We start from the raw sequence: 7406 nt of genomic DNA, 5'->3' as shown, positions 1-7406 counted from the left end.
AAACTGAAGCTTAGATGGGTTTAGTGATAGACCAAGTCTAGACCTTGTCTCTAAGGCTCTATTAATGTTACAGCACTGCTCTTCATCTGACCCAGAGTCATTGTATGCTAATACAATGTCAATAACATTTACTAAACACCCGCACCATACTAGGAACTTCAGGACACACAGAGGAGCTGCCAGCCTTTCCCATCCTCCTAGGAAAAAAGGATTCCATTTGAGCCGCCAAATAATCTCTTCAAATGAACTATTACATAGGCAGTACTCACTTCGCATGGTCCTGTGGGACCATGACAGTGACCTTGCAGAAGCCAGACATATCATTCTTAATAATCAATAGGAAGAAGTTAGGATTGTTATGTGATCTTTAATATATATGTACTTTTTGAGACGGAGTCTCACTCTGTTGCCCAGAATGGAGTGCAGTGGCGTGATCTCAGCTCACTGCAACCTCCGCCTCCCAGGTTCAAGCGATTCTCCTGTCTCAGCTTCCCAAGTAGCTGGGATTACAGGCACACACTGCCAAGCCTGGCTAATTTTTGTATTTTAGTAGAGACGGGGTTTCACCGTGTTGCCCAAGCTGGTCTCGAACTCCTGAGTTCAGGCAATCCACCTGCCTCAGCCTCCCAAAGTGCTAGGATTACAGGCATGAGCCACCACACCCAGCCGTGATCTTTAATTTTTAATAGAAACATTAAAAACTCAGTTACTGTAGGTTGTAGATGAAAAACAGTAAAACTAATTTTGTTGGTGCATTGTAATTTAAAACATTAGAAACATTGAGAATTAATGTGTTTTATTTCTTCACACTTCTATAGAGTAGTTTGAACAGTGCTTCCCTTCTGTTTCTTATTGTATAAATGAAGATATGAAGCAAGTAACTTTTCTATGCCTCAGTGAATTGTCAGACTTTCTAAGTCTGGATCAGCTTTCAACATTTGATCCTTTGTGCCTTCAGTGTTGTGAAATATTCCAATAGTTTCTTTAATGTGAAATGGATTTTTTCTTTGTTTTTTTTCCAGCATCACTTCCTCTGAAATATCTTCATCCAACACAAACACTTTCCTCATGTATGTCAGTAAGTTCGCCTTCACTAAGTTCCTGTGATGGTTAATTTTATGGGTCAAATGTGCTGGGCTATAGTGCCCAGATATTTGGTCAAACATTATTCCAGATGTTTTTGTGAGGAAATTAACATTTAAGTTAGTAGACTTGAAGTGAAGCAGATTGTCCTCCAAAATGTAAGTGGGCCTCATCCAATCAGTTGAAGGTCTGAATACAACAATAGACTGACTTCCCCTGAACAAGAAGGAATTTTGCAAATTCTGCCGCCAGACGGCCTTCGGACTTGAACTGCTACATCCGTTATTCCCTGGATTTCTTCTTGCCCACCCTGCAGATTTTGGACTTTCCAGCCTCCATAATCCTTAAAATCAATCAACCACTTCCTCTCTGTCTCCATATATGTAAACACATATACATTCTATTGGTTCTGTTTCTCTGGAGAACCTTGACTAATCCCATTCTTCTGGGTGAATATCTAAGTGCCTCAAAAGACAACAGTGTCAACATTGCCCTGGTTAGCTATTTTTTCAGTAATTCCATTTCGGTTCAACTAGAATTTCACTTCCAGTTTTGTTGCTTTCTGTTTCTTTACTGCACTTTCATCTTTATTGACCAATTCCCTCTTTCAATGACCCAGTTTTGTAAAATGTCACATGTGTTTATCATGGGGCAACAAAGAAACAGCATAGCTACACACTTTGCGTAAATTGTGCATAAACTGAATAACAGATGGGCACTGACCAATCACCAAGTGACTTTGAAAAAAAGTAACATGATTGGTCATGAACATGATGCATATATGTTATTTATGTAGTGATTTGTGGACTGAAGAGCTAGCACCAGATTTGTACTTTACACAACTACCCACAGTTATTTAATGTGGTAACTGAAATTTGAACTCCGCTGGGGAGCTGGTGATGTTTAACCAAATCACGATAACGAAATGAAATTTGTGCCTCTTGGAACCATGCAATGCCATGACTGCCTACATTTACTTTTGAACTGATTGCCTAGGTTCATAATAAAGAAGTCTCTACCTACCATGAAGGACCATGAACCAAAGAAAACAAGGTTCTCAACAGAATCAGCAGCATCTCTATAAAAATTCTATTATTTTCTTAACTTGAATTAAATACTGGAGATTTATTTTTCTGCCTATTTTCTGTGAATAATTGACACCTGTAGAATCACATAAAAATATACAAACAGAAGAAATGGTTTGTGGCAGAGACAGCTAGTTGTCCAACAAAAATCCATTTTTCTTTTCTTACTTTAATAATCATTCTGCAGGTTTCAGTGGAGCATATAGCAGCTTCAGCTAGCAGCTATAGTAGAGCAGAATGCTTCCACTACACTCATATCCCCTCTTGAAGCTTATGATCAAATCCTGGCCAGTAGGATGTGAATAAAACTATTGTGTGTCACTTCTGAGTTTATTCTTAAAAGGAATAAATGTGCTTCCTCTGGCCTTTTTGCTACTGGCTAGGATACAGCTGTGAAGGCAGGAAGTGGAACAGCCACTTCGAACTCAGAAATAAAATCTGTATGTTGAGTGAGGATGACAGAGCAACACTATGCATCTTAGACTGTTACTCTGGAAAGTTCAGTCAGACAGAATGAACTTCACTCTTGTTTTAGCCACTGAATTTTGGGGTCTTTTGTTATAAACACTTAATTATAACCTAATAAATACATGAATGGAATCCTTTCTGAGAATAACCAATAGCCTAACGTAGTAACATAGGGAGTTTATGCACATCACACTAAATAGTGGATGGATTATCTCTATTCTAACTTTCACTTAAAGATGACAGGAAGAAAAACTGAGGGCCTCAAGTATAATGGCATCCCCTTATGAGGGAATAAACTGAGCGGGGCCTACGGAAGACAATTAATGGTCTAGTGCAACCAACGTAGAGAGGATGGATAAAACCTGCCTCTTGCAGAGTGGAGCTGATGTTTTCCACTTAGCATTTATTGTGCACTAAGGCTATGAACCTCCATTCTTAACAACCAGCTGTATTGGGAAGGGGGGCCTCCAATATTTAAATTGAATTTCTAGGAGCTGCTGGGGTCTAACGAGAGAGACAGTGTTTATGGCAATACCGTGTTTATAGAATTTGTGTCAAAAATAAATATAAGGTAGTACAAACCAGTTTAGTCATCGACATGAATATAATCTATCCAACTACAACCACTGAAATATGTGCATCATGAAATTTGGCTCTTTTTTACAGAGCACATTAGAAAACATGGTACATCAACAAATGTGTGACACTCATGTGTGTACACTAGAGGGCACTCACCTACTAATTTGCAAACCAGCAACCAGCTCTTGGGATCTTGTTAAAAGTGTATGTTTCAAGGTTGTAGGGGAGCCGGTGAACCTGCTTTTTAATGGGATACTCTCTAAGAGCATAGTTAAGGGAATGGCTCATGGAGTCTGATGGCCAGGGTTTGAAAACTGGCTTTGCCATTTGTGAACTTAGGCAATTAGGTAACCTTCCTGTGCCTGGATTTCCTCATCCATTGGATGAAGTTAGAAATAACATCTCCCTCTTAGGGTAGTTGTGATGATTAGATAAGTTAACTTAGAACACAACCTAGTGCCTAGCAATATATATTAGCTCTATTATTATAAGTATTATTTTTAATAATCATATTTATTGATTGTATAGCAGGGGACCTTAGAGTCACTCTTGAGAAATACAGAACTATTTTAAAAATTTAAAAAGGGGCCAGGCACGGTGGCTCACCCTGTATTCCTAGCACTTTGGGAGGCCAAGGTAGGAGTTTTGCTTGAGGCCCAGAGTTCGAGACCCCTGTGAGAAACATAGAAAGACCTCAACTCTACTAAAAATTAAATAAATAAAGTAGTCAGATGTAGTGGTGTATGCCTGTAGTCCCAGCTTCAGGAGGCTGAAGCAGGAGGATCGCTCGTGTCCAGGAGTTCAGGGCTGCATTGAGCTATGATTGCTCCACTGCACTCCAGCCTGAGTGACAGAGTGAGACTCTGACTCAATCAATCAATCAATCAATCAATAAAGAAGGATCCTCTTAATAGTGAGTACCCAGTCAGGCCAAAACCTCATGTTCTGACTGTTAGCTACAGTGATAATGGAATGGCAGGAACAAAAATTGCAGAATAGAAAATGGAGCGAAATGAGGCTGGTCTTTTTATGCTCTGTTAAAGAGCTTGTACATTATCCATAAGTCCATAGAAATCCATCAAAAGGCATTAAAGCAGAAGATGGCTTAATGAGGTTTATATCTGAGATAGATTATTCTGGAATTGAAATGTGGGGGTGGGAGGCAAGGGAAGGGGCTGGAGGCAGTATATTGGGGAGCTCAGGTAGACGTAATGCTGCTCCTTTTCCAACCAAGAAAGGGTTTCCAGAAAACTTTAGGATTATCCACATCAGTGACTCACAATAATTTGAACATTATAAATCCTTCCTTCTTTGGAGTTCAGACTAGAGCTCAAGCTTGTAATCAAGTACTCTGCCTCAACCACACCCCCCTGATTTATACACACATATAGGATAGAGTACCTGGCAGGCATCCTCCCTAGGTTTTGAGCAGCAGATCCTGCAAGGAGAACTCCTCTGAACTATGCAGTCACCAAAGAAAAACTGGACTGTTCTCTGTAGCACCAGAAGCTGAGAAAGGGGTACATCCAGCATCTCACCTGGTGATCCTGTAGATGTTGGGGTAGATTTTCAGGAACTGTGGCAGCTTTGAAGTGTTTGACCTAAGGAATACTGAAATAAACTTCAGTTCTGCTTATCATGCCAGTAGCTAGAATGGGAGGAGCTGTCACAGGGGTGGGAGAGGCCAGAAGAGGAGAGGTGATCTAGGGTACTGCTCTGCTTGACTCTGCCTAGAATTCTGATGCCATTCGGATACCATTAAATTATCAGCGCCAGGGAAAATAATTATATGAGTATTTTCTCCAGTGCCTGAGGAGTGAGTATGAATGATTTCATAAGAAAGGAATTCATTCCTGGGGGTCCCTCTGCCAGGAGCAGGTGACTCTACTTGCCATTGTAGCAAATTTTATTCTTAATTTACTTTGTTGAACCTCTGTTCCTCACCTGTAAGATAGGAATAAGAAAATTTCACGCTCTTTTTGTATGAAAAAAAGGAAACAAGCTATCTTAGCTGTTTAGCGCAGTGCCTGACACTTAGCAATTATCTAAAAACTTTCAGTTTCTCCTCTAACGTGAATCTCTGATAGACTTACTAATTTGACTCAGTCAATTTTTTTTTTTTTTTTTTGGTGGAGTCTCGCTCTGTCTCCCAGGCTGGAGTGCAGTGGCGCAATCTCCGCTCACTGCAACCTCTGCCTCCCGGGTTCAAGAGATTCTCCTGCCTCAGCCTCCCGAGTAGCTGGGACTACAGGCACGTGCCACCACACCCAGCTAATTTTTGTATTTTTAGTAGATACAGAGTTTCACCATGTTGGCCAGGATGGTCTTGATTTCTTGACCTTGTGATCCGCCTGCCTCGGCCTCCCAAAGTGCTGGGATTACAGGCGTAAGCCACCACACCTGGCTGATTCAGTCAAATATTCTATCAAAATAAGGAATTTTCTTATTATTCCTATCTTACCGGTGAGTAACAGAGGTTCAGCAAAGTAAATTAACAATAAAAGTTGCTACAGTGGCAAGTGGAATCAGGTGGGTAGAAATTTCCTGACCTGTTAAGTTTTGAGTTTAATTTTCAACACAGAGGGGAAACAGAAAAAGTTTGGAACTGGGTAATGTTCCTCCCATGAGTCATCAGAAAATCGCCATGTTGCTGTCTGTCTAAACTATGGATCTGCAAAGAATTTGAAAAAGATCAAATTTCTCTTTATCTTCCCATCTTTTCTTTTAGAATCCACTCTAATTTCTAGGCACTGTTACTTTTTGTTTCATCCATTCCTCCCTTTTTTTCTTTTATTCTGGAATAATAACAATGTTAACTGATGATATAAAGAAAGTGGACACTAAAGTTGATACCCATATTCAACACTGTAGTTTACCTTTAGTTACAAAGTTTTTAGAATTTCTTTTCCTAAAACATTCACATTTCTTTTTTTTTTTTTTTTTTTTTTTTTTTTGAGACAGAGTGTCACTCTGTTGCACAGGCTGGAGTGCAGTGGTGCAATCTTGGCTGACTGCAACCTCCACCTCCCAGGTTCAATCGATTCTCCTGCCTCAGCCTCCCGAGTAAGTGGGATTATAGGCGCCCACCACCACACCCAGCTAATTTTGTATTTTTAGTAGAGATGGTGTTTCTCCATGTTGACCAGGGTGGTCTTGAACTCCTAACCTTAGGAGTTCGCCAGCCTCGGCCTCCCAAAGTGCTGGGATTACAGGTGTGAGCATCTTGCCCAGCCAACATTCACATTTCTAATGCTTCTTTCATCTTTAGATGGTTAGAAAACATCTTTTATCTTTAGTTAATAAATTCTATAGCTTTGACCAAGGGTAAGTATCTCTGAAGATAAACTTATGGTCAATTCAGATAAGCGAAAATTTACCCATGTTATTCAAGTGGAACTTCTAGAACTGAAAAATTCAATATCTGAAATGAAAAGTTTGAAGATGCACTTAACAACAGATTCAAGATTTCAGAAGAAATCTGGAGATTGAGGTTCTTGAGATTGAGGACAAATCAATAGAAATTATCGAATCAATATAATAGAGAAGAAAAAAGATTGAGATAAGAATGGACAGAGCCTCAATGACGTGTGGAACAATGTCAAGAGTTCTATATATCCTTGTAGTCACAAAGAGAGAGAGAGAAACGGGGAAATGGGGCAGAGAAAATGTTTGAAGAGATAATGGCTCCAATCCCTCTAAATTTGGTGGAAAACATCAGTTTACAAGTATAAGAAGCTCAACAAACACAAAGAAGGATAAATACAAAGAAAATCACACCTTGAAACATTATAGTCAACCTCATGACCACCAAAGGTAAAGAGAAAAGCTTGGAAGCAACCAAAGATGAAGGACACATTCATACAAAAGGAAAAATAATATGCACAATGGTTGACTTCTGATGGAGGCCAGAAGACAATGGAATGACACACCCAGAGTCCTAAAAGAAAAACAAATCTATCAACCCAGAATTCTACATCCGGTGAAAATACTCCTCAAAAATCAGGGTCAAATGAAGACATTTTTTCAGATTTAGAAAAGGTGAAGGAATTAATCACTTTCAGACTATAAAAAATGACTTTTTTTCATAATTTTTTTTGAAAAACAACCAAATGCTTAAAGCTAAAATAACAAAAATATATGACTGATTTCATATGTGTGTGTATATATATATATATATATATATATATATAA

This window comes from Hylobates moloch, unplaced genomic scaffold, assembly GCF_009828535.3.
Source record: "Hylobates moloch isolate HMO894 unplaced genomic scaffold, HMol_V3 SCAFFOLD_4, whole genome shotgun sequence".
Classification (NCBI taxonomy): domain Eukaryota; kingdom Metazoa; phylum Chordata; class Mammalia; order Primates; family Hylobatidae; genus Hylobates; species Hylobates moloch.
Note: the sequence above shows the minus strand (reverse complement) of the source record.